This window comes from Amphibalanus amphitrite, unplaced genomic scaffold (assembly GCF_019059575.1).
Source record: "Amphibalanus amphitrite isolate SeventyFive unplaced genomic scaffold, NRLGWU_Aamphi_draft 000672F_arrow, whole genome shotgun sequence".
NCBI classification, from domain to species: Eukaryota; Metazoa; Arthropoda; class Thecostraca; order Balanomorpha; family Balanidae; genus Amphibalanus; species Amphibalanus amphitrite.
Genome location: NW_024882166.1, coordinates 306,543 through 328,307, shown reverse-complemented (window position 1 = coordinate 328,307; position 21,765 = coordinate 306,543). Strand labels below are relative to the sequence as shown.

Here is a 21,765-nt window from a genome sequence, read left to right as displayed (position 1 = left end):
GAGCTGTTGAGTGTGTCATAAACTGACGGTAGGGCTGGAATGGGCTGAGCTGAGCTGCTCAGACTGCAGGGGAATGGGTAGGAGTGGTAAGGTCGAGCTGTGGTGACTGTGGAGTGAGTAGGGTGGCATAAGGTGGGTCATGCGGCTTAGAAGGCGGCCATGAAGCGTAGGCTGTTCTCGCACCCACCGATCAGCGCTGGGGAACACCCTGGCCGTCTCGTCATGAGCACGTGTTTGTGCGTGGCACGACACGTGTCCGTGTCGCGGGTGACGCGCGTGGGGCGGCGGGCCGACAGGTGGACACGCCGCCGCGCCGGTGGCCGCTCGTCTCGGCCGTCCCTCCGGAGCAACAACACATCCGTCGGGTAACCGGAGCCGGCGCTGACCGTAGCTGGTGACTGCCCTCGTCCCGTGGGCGCCGGCGGTGGACAGACATGATCGGTGGAGGTCGCGGCGGCCGTCAGCGGGGGGCCGCCACTGTCGTGCGCGCCTGCACGCCACACAGGAGCCGGAGCGGGCTGTGCGCCGAGTTATTAGTGGGCACGTCGCTCGCGCACCGCTAGGGTGGTATGAACTGCACGCCGCTCTAAGGATTACCAAGGCACGTCGCCAGGCAGCGCCAGGGTGGTATGAGCTGCTGTCGGTAATCTGTTCGCCTAGCACGCACGCACGGTTATATGGTGAGCATGAGTCACAGAGGAGCAGCTGAATGAATGGTCAGGATTACGTCGTGCTGTCCGAGAGAAACAACCCGCTGTGAGCTGCTCAGACGCTGCAGCGTGCTGGATGCTGTAACAAGTGGGCTAATCCCCGGCCAAATACTGACCCAGTCATGTCACATGGTATACTAGTCCCGACCCTGACACCAGTTGGCCGCTGGGCTTGCGACACAGACGTCCAAAGAATGCTAAGCCCCAGCAACGTTAACAAGCCAATGGCATGTGCACAGACATTCTTCGGCACTCATAAATGAAACAATTAATAAATCAAGCAACTGTCTAAGATCTGATTGTATGGTCAGGTCTATAGCTGAATAGTTTTTTTTTGTCGTTTTACAAGTACTTTTTTACCCGAGAACTTGAATATCTTAGTTTACATTCCTATTCTTTCCAGTTTTTTCCTTAGAATTTTGACATCCCATTTGCCATCCGTATTCTGATAGCCTGAAAGTAGAATAGTTTGATACATTTTTTTATATCATCTGACATGTAGCAAACCAAACGACATCCGTCACTTGGGCGGGCGCTGTCCACCGTTCGCCAGCCGCTGAACAATAGCCGCCCTTCTGGCGGTGTTACGTCAGACGGGACTTGTCGCTTTGCTATCGCTCCGGAGAGGTGTCCGTCTAAATAACGCGCCGTGTCCCGCACTCGCACCCGTCCAGCCCTGCATCGGACAGTACCGGACGTGTCCGCTCGACAGGAACGAGCTCTGGACGTTTCTCACCGCCGGCGGACACCGCCCGATGACGGCCGGCGCCCGCCTCCGGCCGCGATGACGGCGATGACGGCGATGACGGTGGTGGCGAGAACAGCACGAGCTGGTACAGAGGCGGTAGTTGTTGGCGAAGTGATTACTTCCGGATGTGGGGACAGAGCGTGGGAGCTCGCCGACAGAGCGTGAAAGTTTCACGGGACCACTTCTTGTCGGACGGAGGGTAATGGAAATAACATGTTGATCATAATGTCAAATAATGCGGGTGGCGAGTACAGGGTGATTCATAGCCATGTGACCTATTTAGTTGATCTCTCTTGAGAAGAGGATTGCATATTTTCGTGTGAAATTTCACGTGCTAGTAGAAAATTTTATGAAGTTTTGTTCTATCTTGGTCTGGTCTGTGTGTCGCTCAAGATGTACACAGCGCAGCAAAAAGTAAAAATGTGTAATTTGTATAGGTTAACGCAGTCCATCAAGCAAACACAAAGATGTTTCTGCACGTCTGAGGGCTTGCACCCAAGGGAAACTCCAAAGAAGATAACAAAGTCATAGAATCATTAATCAATTCAAAGCAGAGGGCACGGTTCAATGTTCAACACGGCACACACAAAAAAAAAATGGTAAGCGAACCCCGGAAAGTTGATTTCAAAGAGCGCTGAGGTCAGGTGAGCGCCACGCTCGCCGGAGCTCAGCGTCGTGGAATTCTTCCTCTGGGGCTATGCAAAGTCCGAGGTCTGTGAGGAGAGTCCCCAGGATATTCTGGGGCTGAATGATGCCATTGGAGGCTGCTTTGGTTCTATTTCCTTAGAAATGTTGTGCGTCCGCGCCATCGCCAACTTTAGGCTCTGGCGCTGGAGTGCATCCCGCATCCGTCGCCGAGGTGGCCATTTTGAACATCTTGTTTAAAAGAAGCTTGTTAGAGTCGAACGAAAAGTATTTGTGACTGATGCTATACATGGATCAAAACTTCAGATTTGGCTGTTTAATATGGTACTTGGCAATGGCATGCAACACGAATGCATTTCCTGTAGTTTTCATTTATTTTCGGTCACACGGCTATGAATCACCCTGTATATGCCTCCAACTTCATGGTGCTACCTACTCCAAAAAGCGTCAAGAGCCAATAAGTTAATTTGCCATCAGTGTGGCCTAATCCTATGCAATGTAGCTTTCCCGACGTCAGCTACCCACAGTTGGACCGTATCTCTGTCTCTGTCATCTCGGTCGCCACAAATTCGTCCCACGCTGGGCGGTGAGCCTCCTCTCCGGCCGGGGGCGGTCGCCAGACCGGTGAGGTCGACTGGGGCGGCGGCGGTCCCGGTGCAGGACGGTCGGCCGCCGCCGGCGTCCTCAAGGCTGAGCTCCGCGGCTCGGCTGCATCCCGACCCGGCGGCGGCGGCGGGGCTGATCGTGTATTCGGCGCGCCGCCGCCGTATATCTGAAGAAGCACCGCGTCGGCGCCGCTCGTACGCCTGCCGTGGTGTGTGTATTATCACGGAGATGTCTGGAGAAGTAATGCGTCGACAAGATGAACGCTGACTCGTCTGGCCTATCCGTGTGACAGCTAGTGACCGCAGGCGGCGCCGGGTGTCGCTCGCTCGAGTAGGTACTCTCGCTCTGCCTCCTCATACAGTGGCCCGGTTTGTTCGGTCTACCTCAGCGGCCGCCGCCGCCGCGCCGCCGCCTACCGAATCCATCAACTCTGCGGGAGATCTCAACACGGCGGGCTGTCCTTTCTCATTGTCCGCGGCCGACTCCCGCTGCTACTCTGAGCAAATACAGCGGCGCATTGTCTGGTCAGGAGGCTCTCCGGCGGCGGGTGCTCCAGCGGCGGCGATTGCCATGTTTTCAGGACGGCCCGAGGCAGTCGTTTGGAGAGCCGCCAGAACTCGAGTTATCACTCGGGAGCGCTGTCGATGGCGGAGTTACGGGAGGGAGTGGGAGGAGCGAGTGGGAAGAGTCAGGTGGCGTCACTCAGAAGGTCACTGATGAGGCCTGCCGATCGACAGAGAGGCCCAAATAGATCGATCAATAGCTCTGGTATTTGCGCATGCTTATTTGAGGTTTTGTCCGATACATTATCATTTTAATTTGGTCACACTTATGGAGTATTTATATAGGTACTCATTTTTTTCAAACATTTTTTTCAGTTGCAAGGATATTCAATTGCATGCTCAGTTCTGGACTTTCGCATGCAATTTGATTATTGCTCTCCACCTCGTACGCATGTTTGCTGCACGATAACCCATACTCAAGGTGACGTACATTAAAAATCTGTCCATCGGTTTGCGGTCGTTGCGTGTGTGGCCGCGTGGTAGCCTGTCTTGGACACCGCTCATTACCAACTCTGTGTGTTTTTCCCCTCTGCGCGCCGCCGGTGATCCGCCCAAGTATCGGCACGTGCGTGTCCAATACCGACAGCCTCCTGCAGGCTTGTTGTCCGTCTCGGCTGTCTCGCGGCCCTCTCTGCAATCGGACACGCATGCTCCCAGTATGGCCAGGCGCATGTGCTCTGCATTCATCTCGCTCGCCTTGTGGAGGACTCATTATTTCGGCCAGTCGGTCTGTGGGTCACAGTGGAATTCTCCGGGCGATGGAACACAGTGTCTACTGGCACCGCTGCCCTGCCGCTATCCTCTGCCCCTGATTTGTTACAGCCCGTCACCGACGTCCTGTTGAGAACAAAAGGGCAGTCGGGACGGCGCGGTGGCGGCACGTTACAAATGACCGCCGCTCGACCGCCAGACACCGCGCACGACCGCACGCGCAAAAAGGCACCGCCTGAACGATGGCTCGTGTTGGGGGCCGTCTGCCCTAATGAAATTACCGGGTCATTACGTAATTAATAAAATTGGGCGCCGGGTGCGGCCTCTCATCGGCGCCAGCTGCGATCGGATTCATTCCGTCTGATAAATGATGCGGCCATGTTCGGCGAGTGCCTCTTGTTCCGCTCGGTCGGGTGGTCTGTCAGGTGCTGGGGTGCTCTCGGGGTCAGTGGATATGGAGGTCTAACGAAGGCAGGAGCACCAAGAAAAGACGAAAGATCACACAGGTGTGATCTCACAAAAAGACGGTGCCCAGAGCTGTCCTTTTGTTTGTCATGATAATGCTAGCAAGAGTTGAACTATACGGTCTATGAATACTGAGAAGTTTTGCAGTAGGATTCCTGTTATATATGTTATTTTAACAGATAAATGCAGCAGGTCCTTTTATCGGCATATTTTAACTGCAACAGTCGGTCACATCTCTTGTCTTACAAAAACACTTACAGAAATCAGTTTTTAATGAAATGAAAATGCGATACAAAACGATCGTCTGAAAGGTGCACGGGTCAGATATGATTGTTACATCACATCATTAAAAAAAAACCTTCAGCTTCGTATTATTGTTACGTCGCATCATTAAAAAACTTCAGCTTCGTGTCGCCTTCTTTTTGTAATGCGTATCATTTTCAGTAATGAAAAGCGAAAGCCTGCGAAGGACGCGATTGTTAATGGCGTACTGAACGTGTCAAAACTAAGTTAGTGGGACAGAATTACTAAACGGTGAAGCCAAACTGAAAGCTGGAGGCCAAGCTAGACTGACACAGCTCACAGTCTAAACAACCGTATAAGAACCCTCAAAAACGGCACAGAGGGGCATCACATGACCATTGTGAACTCCTCTTCACCGGCCTCCAGCAGGGATCACTGTGGCGGTACAAAGACGGGCCCCAACGGGAGCCGCGGTGTCAGAGATACGGTGACACCACAATGTCACGTTACCTCACAGCAGCGCTGCGGTGTCAGTTTTCCCCAACAGCGGAGGCCGCCCTATCGGGAGCTGATCTCGTTTCAGGAGGTCGTCGCGGTCAGGTCGGTCACGAGACAGGAGGATCCCTCGCCGGCGGCCGTCTGTACGCACGGAGCGCTCGGCTGAGATAGTCTGCTCGGCATTCGTATAGCCACAAAAGGCGCGCTGCCTCTCCGTCGGGCTGACGTTTAAGGCACCATCTATTATGGAGGGGGCTCTCCCGAGGCCAGATATGACAGGGCACAGCTGAAATGCTGACCGATTTGACGTGCGCCCGGCGAGGTGGAAGAAAAGGAGCATTGGAAAACCACCAGACGACTTTAGAACGTGTCGGCCTGGATTACGTTATGGAAGACCCCTTATATATACGGCTGGTAACAAGTGTGCCATCAAAGAAGCGGCACATGCTCTTTGCACAACAGCTCTTGCACGTGTTTTGTGCTGACTTCTTAGCCACAAAATATAAACATTGAACGACTTGGTCTATGATGCTAGGCAGCTCTCCTTATCAGAGTAGAAATTGTTCAGTCAGTTTTCAAATATCGAACAGCCTTCTACTAAGCCTCATGAATCGTGCACTACATGTGTGCACTTCAGTTGTTATTTAAAAGAGAAACGTTTAGATCGTTTGCTATTCTAGGTTATAAATAACCGCGAACTTTAGGAAGCCCGTCTGTTCCGAAGTTAATCACAATCGACTTCAAACATGCAATTTGAGTTTGACACGTTTTGTGGCCAAAAATAACATTTGCAGGTAACTCGTAATGACATTAAAAAGTAAGTTGTAAAGAACCTGCACAAGGCACGTTTGGCTCGTGCTGTATTTCGTGCAGTTAGTGTGGCACTTGTCTAAGAAGTATTGCAAACCAGTCGTCAGCAAGCACGCTAATTTCACAGAAAGCGAGTGTGGTTCTGGCAGTCACCGGCAGCACACCTGTCAGCACCCATCCGACCCGGTCCGTCCACAGCGACCCGGCGGCCGGCGCCGAGTGGCGGATCAATCAGTCACCGTTCTGACATGGCCGCTAATAAACCCATCAGGCTAACACTTACCGGCGTCTGTCGGCGGCTCGGCTGCAGCGGGCGGGTCGCACGGGTCAACAGGGGTCGGCGCGGGTCACTCGGGTGGGCGGCACACGCCACCGACTCAGTCTCTCAGTTCGTGCGCTCGCTCGCTCACGCGCTCTCTCTGCTCGCTCGGCCGCGCCGCTCGAGAGCAGCTGCTGTCTCGGCGCCGTCGGGCGCACTACTGAACCAAATAGTGGCCGGTCGGCGCCGGCCGGCCGCCGCTGGCCGCTGGCCGGCCGCCGGCCGACATTGGTCAGCCGAGCGGCGGTCCAGTTTCAGTGGCGACACGCCCAGCCGGGGGCGGGGCCTGGCCGCCCCCCCCCCCGCCCCCCTGTGACCCCCGGCGCCGCGGGCAGGGCTGGCCCGGTGACCTGAGGGCTGACCACTGAGGCGGATCGGTCTGCAGGCGTGTCGGATCGTGCGGCAGACGCCGCGGGGCTGGCCGCAGATCCTGCCGCAGAGAAAAGATGCCGCAGCATCACGGCCTTGGCCGGTGATCGTCAGATACTGCTGTATGGTGGGGTGCTTCTGGGATGCCTCGATAGGGGCTCCCACTGGGACGGTACTGCATGGAAGGCCATCGCTGATGGCTAAAACCGCGATGTGAATGGCAGTCGATTGATGCGCGCTTTGGAATGCCTCCGACAATTAATGATAGAACTGTGTGACATTGAAAGGCAATGATATGACTCTTTGGCATGGTTAAGTATTGATGGCTATTTTTGACACGGTATAGTTATGAATTAATCCTTTTTAGGTCTTCCTTGTAACTGAAGGGAATGTCCTCTGCAATATGCATCCTTCTTCAATGTATTTTTTATATAAGAAACATTTCTGTATCCCCTATGGATCGTCCTAATTTAAAAAACTGACTACCGGAGCGTTATGTCCACGACTGAAGTCCGTTTAGTTGAAAAAACATTTTATCACATGCCTTACGCTTGACATGCTCTTCTTTAAATGGTCTTTTTGCAATGTCCTTTTTCCCCCAAACAGAAGGCTCCACATTCAAGTAACGATACGCCATGTTTGTCGTTTGCAGCATCTGAATCAAGTCGGATAATGTTATTCACAACACGTTTGTTCAGTAAAGCTTGCACACAGTAGGTGCGTCCGACTGCGCCCCGAACAGGCAGAATAAAATCAAACAAGGCGTGGCGTAGTCCCGGCCTACAGAGTGCAGCTTCGCGTATCAGCATAATGATCATCCAGACTGGTCCTGGGGCGAACGGCGGTACTGTGGTATAAATCGGACGCCAATGAATTGTTTGCCTCACTATTGTGAGCCTCCGACGTGCAAGGCCATTCAGCAAGGCTGGCAGGCTTAACATGGGTTTATTTTTCTTGCCTGCACTACATTCACCGGGAACGGCGCCCATGCTCTGAAATTGGTCCACTTATGCTTCTCATTAACGCTCATTCATTCATTTATCATCGCCGTGCAGTATTGCATAGAACGCGTTTACATGCAGCATCAATTAAGACTGTGACAACATAAGTAGAGCATCATGAATTTTAAAAAGATGGGGCTATCGCTCATCGCGAACCCCGCCTAATTACGCCATGATCTAAGCGCGGCGACCGCGCCGCGACACACCCCGCTGCCGGGGAAACTGCTCGGACGCGCTCCTCTGACGGCCCAGCCGCGGCCGAGCGCTGTTTGTTTTTGCACCTGTTGGTTTACCGTTCTGTGTGGCGTGGCTTGGCCCCTCACCGTTCCGCGTGGGCGCGAGCCGCCAGGGTGGTCCATTGGCAATTATCCACGCCACCGCGTCCTCCCATTTCGCCCGCTCAGCTATTGCAGAATACATATATGACCGGTCGTTTGTGAAATAACTGATCAACAGAAATTACACAGGCGAAAGCAATTAATAAACAAACTGCCAGCAATCACTATAAACTCATTTGGAGGGGCCGTATTTTCTTGAACATGGTCAATCGCACTGTTGTATGTGTGCATTAATAGCTGCACCACTTACGGTGCCGAGTAATGAAAACGGCGGCGCGGAGCTCGTTCTGGCCCGATGACAGTGATTACGGGACATCTCCATCGGCGTGACGTCACTTTCACAGGTGATTGCGCGGCAATCACGGCACCATGACAGATTGGCGGCTGTGGCACAGTGCACCTGTCATACCTATAAACCTAGGGACTTGATACATTGATCCTACAGACATTGACCTAATATATCATGTATCCACTCTCTCTATCCTCAGGATTATCCGTTCCCATGATCACATTTCCTTATTCCAGGTCATGCCAGTCAACCGAGGAGGCATCTCAAGTAAGATCATACCCTTCCTGGGTAGTTGGCCTGTCCTATCGGAGCACTCCCGTTCCAATGAACGGAACTGCGACTGTGGAATCAATCGTTAGTCGGTGGCGGTCGAATCAGCTCAATGTTTGTAGGTGCCTAATGTCTTTTCCACGGCCCTGAAATGGTCTCAATTGGCCGAAACGGCCTAACACAGCAAAACAAAACACTTGGAATAAATAATTTGCTATGGACGTAGAAAAGACCAACGAAAAACAAAGAAGCGGTAACCATCATAAAAATGGAACGATCACCTGTGGCAACAATCAGAAGAAGCGTAACACAATTATCACCAGTTGCTAACGTGGCGGAGGCCTGTTTCCGCTCCTCTCTGATCACAGATAAAGCTTCTGGCGCAGCCCACAGCTCCCTTGGCCTTGTCTGCAGTTCCTGTTGGGGCCCGCAGCTCCCGTGTCGTATCCGCGGGTGCCGCTCCCGGTGCGACCCGCAGCTCCCAGGCTCAGCGGCTGTTTGATGCGCTGTGATCTGTCTGTTGTCGCTTACGTCATCGCCAATCGTTCGGCCCGAGCAGTTACGTGACGGCAAATTGCCGGCCGTATTTATCACCTCGTATGAATTGCTGTACTAAATGATGCGTTGGGAAGACGCCTGCAGTGAAGCGTTATTACAATCGACAGGCGAGCCAACCGCTGTACAATCACCGTATATTCAATCACACTGTATTCAGCCATCATCATTGCATCAATGCAGAGTGATCATTACAGCGTCGTTACGTTTCGCCGTCCGCTGCCAAACTGCTCTGTGCGCGGTTCCCAGTGTTGGGGCTGTCCATCACAGCTCTCTGATCATCTCTGACTGAACCTGCGTCCATCACCGGCACCTCACGAGCCTCGAGAGGGCCTGCAGATGACGTGAGCTCGCAATAACCATGTGTCATCACCGTCACCGGCTGTCGCCACTGCTCTGTGCCGTCGGGGTGACCTCGACCGGTAGCCGATCACGCTTTTTCTGATCACTCTGAAGTCGACGATCTGATGAGGGGTGCGGTGGGGCGGAGAATCGATGAGCGAGCGCGGTGGGACGGCGGGCCCTGTTCCGAATTCGAGACAAGCACGTTGTCTGATACACCGCTAATATAGACAAAATCGTCTCATAGAATGTCGATTTTTGTCAAAGTAGGACGACAGTCAAGGGGTTCTGATTTAATATCTGACGTGGGTCACATTCACCATGATGTTTTTACCCTCCTGCTATGTTTTATAGCGATAAAGTCATAACATATAAGCACAGCAGATATCACTTTATCGGTCGACCATTGAAGGTTAGAAGAAATCGCCGGCAAATAAAGATGATAATCTGGCGCTTCGTCGAGCTCCTGGTTTTGAGCTCGGCTAAGTGCTATTACACCATGAGATGTTGCTGCAAATATGGCCCTTTTCGCCTTGCAACATAATTCATTCTCTAGGCCAGTGTTCCGTATTAATCGCTTTAACACACTCCTGTCGTAAATAATGTCTGCAATATTTCCGCTAATACGACATATAAGCAACCCACTCTTCCTCTTGTACTAAAATATAACGGTCATTTATTTGTTCAGGGTCTTGCTTTAGAACATCGAACGCCTAAAATAGACCACCCCTGACGAATTGGCTAATCGAGGGATCGGTAGACATGAAGGTCAGAGAGATAGAAGCTCCAGCTTGGTTGATCATAGATAAATGAGGAAAAAGACAGAAAGATGAAGAAAGACAGAGATGGGAAGCGAGACAGAGACAGAAAGAAACAGAGACAGAGACAGAGACGGAGATAATGTTCTGTTCCGGTCTCCTACCCCAGCTCAAACCCATGCATCGATTGGTGGTTGTTACCGTTTCTCCTCGCCTTTGATTGGTGGTAGTCACCGTCTCACACCCGTCCCAGGTCATGGATGGCGGACATGTCAGCACTGTTATCCCAAAGCGACGTCACCTTGCTCTTCCTCTAGGTCTCACACACACACACACACACACGGAAACAGGTCATCCCCTTCCTCTCACATAATGACTGGTCATCTGAGTTACTACTCGATTGTGACATTCCAGCTCCCTTCCCTGTCTCAACTAGTGATGTCAATCGGTTACCAAAATTTCGGTATACCGATACCGAACCAATACCGATTCGGTATTCGGTATTTTATACCAAAAGCATTTGGTATTTTGTCGGTATTATTAAAGTCAACTACTGTCATAAAAAATTGAAAACATTTTTTATAAACCTTCTGAACTCAAATTTGATTTGCTAAATGACATTGGATGAAGAAAAAGGACAATCATGACACATTTCTCCCAAATGCATGTGATGTCACAAGAAATGGGCAAACACATTAACTGTAACATCAAACACATCAGTCTACCAATGTTAAATGGCAAGTTATCAGTGCTAGCAAATTCCAATACCATGAGGATAATCATCTTACAAAAAAACTAATGTGCAAGACATAAACATGTATCAATGTTTAACTCACTGTATACTGGAAAGCATACTTCAACTACCTTACTCAAAATTTCCCAAGCATTCATTAGTAACAAATTTGACTTTGTTTTGATGAGTCTGTGATTGATCTTGACCTTGTCTTGCTCTCCATTTCACTGCAATGCAGTTACATTATCCAAAAGCCAAAACCCTGTTTTTTATAGCACTAGCTTCACCATTATCATCTAATATTGAAGGCAGCATTTATCACTTTATCATCACCCCACAAATTCTCAACTTCGCTCAACTTCAAAAAGATCCTGTGGATAATTTATTTTCTTTAATTAGTGTTCTCTTTCCTGCTCTCCTCAAGAGATAGAAATCGCTAGCAATGTAATCAAAAGCATTCCTAAAATATAATTGGGTCTTGGCTTGATTCGCAACTAGCAGTTTAAAAACTGAACACAACTAAGAACTCGATGATGTCGCAGCTGCGCCAAAACCCGATGTACCTCAATAGCTAATTAAAAATAATTGAGCAAATTTGTTTTTCTGGTTCTTCATTTTTTATCAATAACAGCCTACAATCTTTCTTAAATTAATGTTAAGATGCCAAAATATAAATATCATATTAATAACGTAAGTGTTCTTAAGCAAAAAAGAAAAAAACTTTGTTAATTCCGTGCGTTTCGTGCCTAAATGCAAATGGCCGCCGCCTGCAGGGTATATAGAACAACGGGTACACCAACGACGCGGAAAGCGCCCATTTTACCTGGATGAGTTACATGGTAGGTGATATTTTTACACTCAGATCATCTCATCACATTCACAGTCATCCGACATCATCTACTCCAATGATGCGCCACCAGTGGCTCATCAGTCGTTTCATCAGCTGCCTCAGATGTCACGACGCGCAACGACAACTCCCCCCAACAGCTCACACGCGTCCCACTATCACTGCACCGCTGCAATGGTTGCACTACACAGGTCAAGGCACACATGGCACCACCGCGGGACCGGTCTTTGCGGCACTGCTCCAACAGCGAACAGGCAACCAAACAAGTCAGAGTGAGCAAAACAGCGAGGCAAGGTCCGGGTGAAACGTTCAACACAAGATAAGGATAACAACACTGCAAAAAAATACAAATTATTTAACAAATCGTGTAATCTGAAAACCATATGCTTTCGAAAAGTACGTTAGCCTCATCAGGTACGTATACTCTGCTAAAGTTTGCAAAACTTTTTAGTACGTCGCTCCAAAACTTGTTTTCAACCTTCTTCATCAATTTCTCTAGTTGTTTACTGCCAAATTAAAGCACGTTTTCAATTGGTGGTAGTTCAATTTCGACTATACGTGACCATGATGCGTTTGATGCCATTATTCTTTTGAGCCATGTCAGCTTCATGCTGGCGCAGAAGGATTGGACATCTATCATGCGAAGACCACCTGCGGTAAAGTTTTGTATAAGTTTCGCGCGTTTTATTGGATCTCGTTTACCACCCCAAACAAATTCGAATAAGATTCTCTCAAGACTTTTAAATTCTTTTCTAGAGGGGTCAGGTAGGGCCATAAATAGATGAACTAATTTTGACATCAACAGGGACTTGACGACTGTTATTCGCCCTAACGTTGTAATGTTTCTTCTACGCCAATGTTGAATTTCTGTTTGAATCTGAGTGATTTTCGGTTCGAAATTGACCTGAGTAATGTTTTTGTTATTCTCATTGAACGTTATTCCTAATATTTTCAATTGGTCAACAAACTTGATTTGGCTGCAACCAACGTTGTTGAACTGCCTTGCGCAGCCAATCCGCAGACAACATGTTTTATCAATGTTTAAGTTAAGTCCTGATGCTTCTGAGAATCTTTGCAATTCTTGTATAGCTCCTTTAACGCATTCTGTTTCATTCTTTAGGAATAAGATGGTATCGTCGGCATATTGAGAAATTCTTACTTCCGCACTGTCTGAAATTTTGATGCCGGTTACTTTTCTTGATTTCTTGATTTGTTGCGTAAGCAGGTTCACTGCGAGGTTGAAAAGGTAGCCTGAAGTCGGGTCTCCTTGTCGGATTCCGCAATTCAGGTATATTTTATCCCCCAAATGCCCGTTTACTATTATTCGGGAGAAGTTATCGTTGTTTAAATATAGAAGTTTAATGATTTCTATGAAATTTGGTCCAAAGTTGTACTGTTTTAACACTTCCAGTATCATCTCCCACGAGAGCGAATCAAATGCAGCTTCAAAGTCAGCAGACATAACTAACCCTGATTCTTTTCTGTTTGAAAGGAGATTTATCACGTCATATATTAAGCGTGTATTTTCACCTATGTATCGTCCTTTGATGTAGGCTGTTTGACATGGGTCTACTAGCTTTCCTATTACTTTTTGTATTCGTGCCGAGATAGCTGACGAAATTATTTTGAAATCAACATTCAACAACGTTATTGGGCGCCAACCTTTTAAAGTGTTGAGTTGTTTTCCGGCTTTGGGGATCATTGTTATGATCCCCTCTCGATGAGAAAGAAGGGTTTTGCCAAGTTTGGTACAATATATAAATGCTCTGTAAAGGAAGGGCCCCAATTTCTGCTAAAATTTTCTAAAGAAACATGCCGTATACCCATTTGAGCCTGGGGATTTTCCTTTGTTCATTTTTTGCATTGCCTGTGTTAATTCTTGATAAGAGATCGTGTTCTCAAGGAGTGCTCGTTCATGTGTGTTTATTTTTTCATTGATGTTCTCAAGTGCGAGTTTTTCAACTACTTCTTTGGGAGCACTGTTTATTTTGTTAAATTTATGGGTTAAGTCGTTGGTGAAGGCCTTAAGGATTTCTGACGCTTCTGTAATTTTATGATTGTCAGAGATAAGCTCTGCTGGGCTTTTCCTCATTGCATTTCTTTTCTCTAAACCGAGGAAATATTTAGATGACCTTTCGCCTTCTTCGTGCCATCTTATTCTGGATCTTACAATTAAACCGTGAACAATAGGTTCCCTAAACTTCTCTAGCTCCTCCTTACAACTCTTAAGCTGTGAGCTATTTTCTTCCGATCTGTTGATTGTAAAAGCTGAGCTTGCTTGAGCTACCTTCGTAATTAATTCTTTTTCTTTTAGCTTGAATTCTCTTGCTTTAATTTTTGAGTATTTAACAGTTTCTCCTCTGATGAGCATCAGAAGTGTTTCATAAAATAGGTCATCACATCATCATTTGCCGGTCCCGTAGCTCAGTTGGTTAGAGCGTTGGACTCCGCGTGGTAAGAGCACGCGATCCCGGTTATGACAGTCCGGGTTCGAAGCGCGACGGGCGCTCGACATTTACGGGCCTCCTGACAGGTATGGTTGCGGTTGGTGGCAGGCCGTAGCCAGGCGAAGTCAGCGAGGGGACCGGCCGTGCGCGGCTTTGAGCGCACGTAAAACTTTGGACTCTAAATTCTGCCATAGAATCGGGATTGCGCGATCGGAGGGTAGAGGGCAGGGTCATCGCAACAAGCTTCGCTTAGCGGTGGCTCTGTCCTTGTGAATCCTTCCCATCAAAAGGTTCGGACTAAATTTATAAAAAAAAATCACCTATTTTGAATTCTATTTTGTCGAAGTTTTCTGCATTTGAAAGAAATTCTTTAGTGTACAGAGGTACAACGTACTCCTCAATCGTTCTCTGGATGCATTCATTTACGATTTGTATGTATTTTTCATCATGTAATAAAGATTCATTAAATTTCCACAGGCCAGGTCCTCTTTGTTGTTCATTGGTTTGTACCCGCATTGAAATGATATTATGATCCGTTTTATATCCAGGGAGTATTTGCAAATCGGAGCAGCTGGCGACCAGGTGATTGCTAACGAAAAACATATCCAATCTTGCTCCCTTGTTTAAATTGGATGTGAACCACGTGTACTGTTGTTGCGTTGGGTTTTTATGTCGCCATATATCAATTAAGTTATTTTCATTGCATGTTGACATGAATTTCTTCCTCGCATTAACATTATTCTCACGAATATATCCATAACTATCATCTTCTGCATTTGCCACGAAATTAAAGTCCCCACCGAGGATGATATTATCATAGTTTGCATTTTCTATTATTTGACCTAATTGTTCGTAGAACTGCGGCTCATCTCGATTCGGGCCATATATACTGCTTACCAAGTAGTTGACAGAATTTATTTTACATTCAAGTATGAGATAATTGCCTTTATTGTCTACGTATTTGTTTATTATTTCGTGTTGGCTATTTTTATTGATGAGTATAGACACACCTCTACTGTTACTTGTATGGCAAGAGTGGTATGCCTTTCCTTCCCAAAGATTATTAAACGATGGTATTTTATCCTGCGTCAAGTGAGTGTCTTGAAGAAGGATTATGTTACTGTTTAGATTTTTTATATAATGCATTACGTCTCTTCGCTTGTGTTGAGATCCTAGGCCTCTGACATTAATTGATATGATTTTAATGGAACCCATATTCTTGCAAATATTGAAAAATGTGCTCACGTGTCTTCATTTCATTGCATGCATTTGGCGTTGGGTACTTGACGGTGTCGGCACGTTTGCGGATTTGTGGCATGGTGCTGGATTGCGCAAGTGTAGCGTTTGTATCTGTGTAATTGGAAGTGTTAACGCTCACCAGGGCTCCATCTTGTGAGAAGAGGAAAAAGGTACGAGCGTCGCCGGTCGCAAGGAGGGCAGTCGGCTGTTGTCCTCGGGTTCTACAGAAGACCGCTCGCGCTCCCAGTCTCGCCGCCGCCGCCCCAGCCACCCACCGAGGACGGGCCGAGCCGAGCGCCGCCGCCGATCCCCCCGCCGACGCCGCACTGCTCCGGGACATGATGCCTAATCTGCGGAAAATCAAAACAGACGGACGAACAGAGAGTCTCTTGGGGGAAACGAAAACCAGTGTTGGCGCAATAAACAGTGACATTGATAGTATGGATGACAACAGTATTAAGTAATGCAATAAGGGGTATGACAAGGAAAACATAAAGAGTGAAAAACAACTAAGTAAACAGAACGCGGAGCCCGCGACAAAAAGTTAGCAAGGTAATCAGTGAAACGACTATCAAGAAGTCGACCTACAAGTACTATAGACAAAGATTAACTGCACTGTTGCAAGTTGATACAATTGCTTGAAATTGAACTTTAACTTTAACTTATGTCTTAGGTACACAATTCCGGTAAACAACGATTATTATTAGACGTTGGACTGATGAACCCGTTCGAACGACATCACCTGATTGATGAAGTTGGCACCGGTAAGTTAGCAGACGTCGCCGAACACGGCCCGGAGTGCAGGCGGTCGCGCAGTTTGCCGTACAGGCGAGCCGGTACTCAGCGCTCGAGTACTGTGTAACCGAGCCGGCGCACCTGCTCCAAAGAGTCTACTCGCTTTCCGGTGCCGTACTGCTCTTGCTTGAAGAATACTTGGCCGCCCCGTGAGTAGACTGTGTAAACCTTCTTCTCGCGTTTGGCGGCCAGTAGAGATCTGAAGATCAGTCCTCTCATCTTCGTCAGCGACTCGTTGACGTAGAGGTCTTTGCCCTTCAACTCCATGCGCCGGGTCATGATCCTGTCTCGTAGGCTGCCTTCTCCAGAGCGCACGAAGCGGACGATGATCCGGTGGTTCGCGCCTGGCAGCCGATGAGCCCGATCTATGTCCGCTGACGACAGGTTGAGACCGGGCATACATGGTTGAGGGTGTCCACGAGTGTGTTCACATCCTCCCGCTCCTCTCGGTCACCGACCCGCGCGCCCGACCGCGCCCGCCCGCCGTCCGCCGCCGACTGGCCCGGGCCGGCCGTGACCTGGCGGTCAGCTGACTGTGACGTCCCGGGCGCGCGTCCTCGACCGGAGCCGGGCGGCACGGTCGCAGCGGCGGCGTCAGCCGCCCCCGGCGATGTCTGGTTGATCAAGGGCGCGCCCAGGCGGGCCGAGCGGCGGGGCGCCATGGCTGTACCGGAGAAGATGAGGCATGGCAGGCGGGAGTTTATTTCTGCATCTTCAACTCTGGTTTGAAGGGCCGTGATGTCAGCTCTGGACTGGCGGAGATCGTCGGTTAGCTGATCGATGACCCCGTCTCGCACCTCGACGTGCCGCTCCAGGTCTCTGACACGCTCGTTGAGCTTGTCGATTTCGGCTGTTAGCGACTCGCGGAACTCGTGGAGCTCACGTGAGAAGGAGGCGACGAGCCGACTCTCCAGGCCGTCGATCGCGTCTTCCAGCCGCTCTCTGAAGCCGCGGCCGCCGAGAGCCGACGGACTGGGCGTGGGCTCACCGCCCAACTCCCTTGCGCCACGCTTGCCGGCTGGTGCAGGATCGCCGGACTCGGATCTGTCTCTTTTCTGTCCTTCGGGCGGGTCACTGTAGTTCCTTACTAGCTCGCTCACCGATTGTCGCTCGCTAGTAGTGTCACTGTGCACTAGTGCGGATGTGTCTCTGGCACCACCATCCCGAGACGAGGCCCGCCTCGGCCTGGCCTCCGCGCGGTCACTCATCACGGGCGTACGGTAGGTAGCACTCGTGCAAGAAAAAACGACGCTGCCGTCGCAGGCTCCGCGTTCACTGGAGGACTCACACGTTCATAAAGCTAGTGTGAGCCCCAAAAAAGTCACCAGTTTCGCGCGCGGTCACTCGTTATGGTCGGACACGCACTCACTCGCCACGCGGGTGGTGCGGGCTGGAGCGGAGCGTAGCACGACCGACCGCGCCGGCGCCAACCAGCTGACTGGTGATATATTTTTTTGAATATGGAAAAAATAGAGTATTCCATTCTGAAGAGTGAAGCCAAATTCATAAAGCGGTTATTTTTTAATTATATGTACCAGAAATAACATACTAACCGTAGTTGAAAACTTAGTCTTAAGTTAGTTGAAAAGCGTATAGTTGATACTAAAATGGAAGGAATCAATGGAAGGCGGAAATGGCGCAGCTGTTTCATTCTTTAAATGTGTTCGCAAGCAGGATTTACGTGATGCTAGCGACATCTATGAATGTAATCGGTGATGCTGATTGGCTGATCGAGTCCGTGAGCAGTATCAGCGATTTACGCCTGTACAGGGTTGAGGCAATATACGCATGCGCAGGAACTTGTGCTCTCATGAAGGGGCTTTTGGTACCTCGGGCAGCGCCCAATGCTTTTTGGACCTGTTATGGCCTCCGCATCGAAAAACGCTAGATAAAAAGGTTGTAGAGAAAGCTTGAGGCTAGCTTTCCCCATAATAATATTGGCACTTTATCTTTTATCTTACGCGTGAGGCTCGCTTGAAAAAGGTCGATTTAACATGGAAACCCTATGGGGTAGTAGTTTTTGAGCGCCCATTTGGCCTAATGCTACCAACTGTTACTGGCTACCCCTGGCCGCCTGCAAGGCTGCCATTGTGGAAGAGATGCCACGTGACACGTGTCAATGATTCTGTAAAATTATGAACATTTTACTTAGCTTTCATCACGATATCATTACAGTGGTGTCTGATATCTATCAGTGTGCCTCGTAAGTAATTATTTATCAAGATTTGTTGTGTTAAACATTTGTTTATGATGAAAAATTGGCTGCGTCACTATCGTCACCATCGCTACTTGAGTTGAACTGTAGGTATCATGGATTTTGTTTACATTAATGGTATAGCCCAGCCCATTATTGTCATTTGGTTACCATTTTTGGATCATGATAGCACACGTAACCCTGTCTTGACTGGACTTGAATTGAGTGACTTGAATTGAAAGGACGTTTGATGGTTCAGGCATGGATGAGATTCAGGGTTCAAGTTCTTGTCCTATATCACCTCATGCAGATGACTTGAATCCACATCCCAGTTAAGTTACTGACCTGAATTTTTGTTCATAGTTACACAATACAGTTATTTTTTTTTGCAGTGCAAATAATTTAGAGATTTCCTGACTTGTTTTGGTTGCCTTATTTTAAAGTATTACCTTTCAATGCTTATCATTTGTTTTGAAAAAGTTTGAAGCATTTGTTTGATGATTCCCTGAATTCGGTACCTAGTCGGTATTTCACCCTATTTCTGCAAATCGGTTAGGTTTTGGTATGCTCTCAGTGGTTTTGGTCGGTATCGGTTTGGTATTGGTTTCCAAAATTTCGGAAATTGACATCACTAGTCTCAACCAATTGGCCAGTCCCCTCCCAGTCCCCTGGTGACCAGTTGGCTCCACCATCCCACATAAAGCGTCGCTTCCCGGCTGGTCAGCGGCGGTGGGCATTGCGTGCTGTCGGAAGCGACCCAATATCGCCCGCTTCTCCCCGGCCCTGCGGGAGCGTTAGCGACCATCAGGCCGCTCCAATTAAAGCACCAAGGCTGGCCGATGAGCGTCCGGATAAGGCAGTGACCGGTCCTGACGGGAAAGGCCACCCGGGGGGAGGAGACTGGTCCTGGGAAGAGAGAGAGAGAGAGAGAGAGAGAGAGAGAGAGAGAGAGAGAGAGAGAGAGAGAGAGAGAGAGGGAGAGAAAGAGGGAGGGAGGGAGGGAGGGAAGGGGGAGGGAGAGAGAGAGAGCGAGAGAGAGAGAGAGAGAGAGAGAGCGAGAGAGAAAGAGAGAAAGAGCGAGAGAGAGAGAGAGAGAGAGAGAGAGAGAGAGAGAGAGAGAGAGAGAGAGAGAGAGAGAGAGAGAGAGAGAGAGAGAGAGAGAGAGAGAGAGAGAGAGAGAGAGAGAGGCACTTATTCTGGTTTGCAATGCTTGTAGTTACACTGAAAAGGTCTGAGAAGTTTGGAAGTTGGTTACGTCACATGAAATACCTATTTTAACATGCATTGTGCGCTGTTATTGCATCTACTTCTCTATCGTATCTTTCATAGATGATGCTTAGATATTATAAAGATACTGCATATATAATGCATGTATCGGAGAGTGCAAACAGGGAAGCATGAATGACCTTTTTTCATGGATCGATAATATGCGTAGTTAGTAGCACCGGGCGCGTCCGCTTCCACGCTATATCTGCGATATCAGACGTGCAAAAATTATCAGAAGTCGCCATTCTTTAGCGCGGGATCTGCCGGTTAATTAAATCCAGCGAATGATTTATATCTATGCGCCCGACGCAACCAATTATCTCTCGCTGATTTATTCTAAAGCCGCTTCACATTCTACTTTCGACAACATCAATTTTGATGTATCCATACGTAACAAAGAGATGATGAACCCGGTGCATACCAAACCTGTTTTGGTTTTCGCCTAAAAGAAGTGCTCTCCATTGTTCACCCCATTATCTGAATGACATTGTCTGACAAAGCATCTATATGTGTGTCCATTGTTCGATACACTTGTGCGGTATTTTTTGTGTGGTATGTTGAGCAATGCCTGAAACGATGTAATCTGACAAAGAAAAGGAGGCTCTTGAGTCTTGACTGTACTTGGTGTTCCTGTAAAAATGCTTCACATACGAGCTCGTATGTGCTCGTATGCATTGTTGGCTTAGAATAAGGTGTATGTACATTCGGAAAACTACGGAGCAGTGCATCCAGCGTGTCTGATTGATGCAGAAGGTATCTACAATACTGACTCCATCTCCACCTTGTGATTAGCCGTTTCTTATCTCTCCATCGGCGCCGAGTGCCGACCTCCGTCTGTCCTCCACTTCACACCTTACACAGCCCCGTCCGAGGATCTCACAGCCCCGTCCGAGGATCTCGCGGGTCCTGCCGTACGTCACCAGCCCTGTCAATCGGCGCCGTTGGCCCGCGCCCGACCCCACTTTCCCACGGCTCCCTGTCCGTGCCCGTGTGTTGTCCCGTCAGCGAGCCATGCAGCCGGCCCAGGGTCGTAAATCGCCACTGGCCGGTCAGCGGGTCAGTGTGATGGCACCAGGAGATGGTGTCATCTGCGCCCCGGGCGGGCCCGACCTCCGATGGCGGGTAGAGGCGAGATACGAGCCCTCAGCCGCCGGTACTGGTAACCGGGCCCCATCGGCTCATCGAGCGCCGCGGCCGGTGGATCGTTTGTGACCGGTTAGCGAACATTATCAGAGGCCAGAGAGGGCGATGGAGGCCACTGGAGCGCCGCGACCTACCGTGGGAGCTGGTTCCTCCCGCTGAACGGTGACACCCTGGCACTCCCTCTGTGTGCGGGGGACACCGGTCCGGTACTGTTACACCGGGATACAGTCCGGGTGTTCACCGCACGCGGCCGAGACGGACCGACTGCAGCCGGAAATCCCGGCCCAGCCCGGCCAGACGCGGACCATTTCAAGTCGATCACCTCGTTAACCCGCCCCGCCGCTGCTGTTGATGATCCTGACGTCACCGGCGCGGTGGCAGCGTGACGTCATGTTTCCCGGTGGCGAACGCTGCGTCGGTTTCTCGGAACTCAGGGGCGCCGACGGTGACTCAGGCCCGCGGGCGGCGCGGCGGAACGTCGGTCTTGGTTACCGTGTGCCATTTGTCTGCAGCGAGCTCGTCTGTTGCTCCTCAGCTGTCGGTTTTTACGAGGAAAGTAGATCTGATAGTGTGATAGTCCTGGACACGGGAACAATCGTCTATTTTTACTGCGCTGCTTCGTGGGTATGATGATGTGTGCACCGCAGGGACGTGACCCATTCAATCACCGGGCCTGTTTGGGGACGGTGAGGGATATTTTCGGTGAGAGGCCTAACTTGTTGCTGATTTACCGGGACACATTATCCAACAGCTCATGCTGTATTTACATTAAAACGTCGTGGGTCAAGTTCTGTGGTAACCGGGATCGACAGTGATGTGCCGAGGACGTGCCTTGTTGTTCGGTTGCATGATAATGTTTGT

General features: G+C 49.5%; 1 protein-coding gene across 1 annotated transcript in view; it reads right to left on the bottom strand.

The window, feature by feature from the left end:
* LOC122364372 (vegetative cell wall protein gp1-like) overlaps positions 1 to 6,482 on the bottom strand; it is a 33,019-nt gene extending 26,537 nt beyond the window's left edge. Inside the window, exon 1 of the mRNA XM_043334678.1 lies at positions 6,283 to 6,482. The gene's annotated coding sequence lies outside the window, so the exon portion shown is untranslated. The remainder of the gene's footprint in view (positions 1 to 6,282) is intronic.
* Positions 6,483 to 21,765: the final 15,283 nt, after the last annotated feature.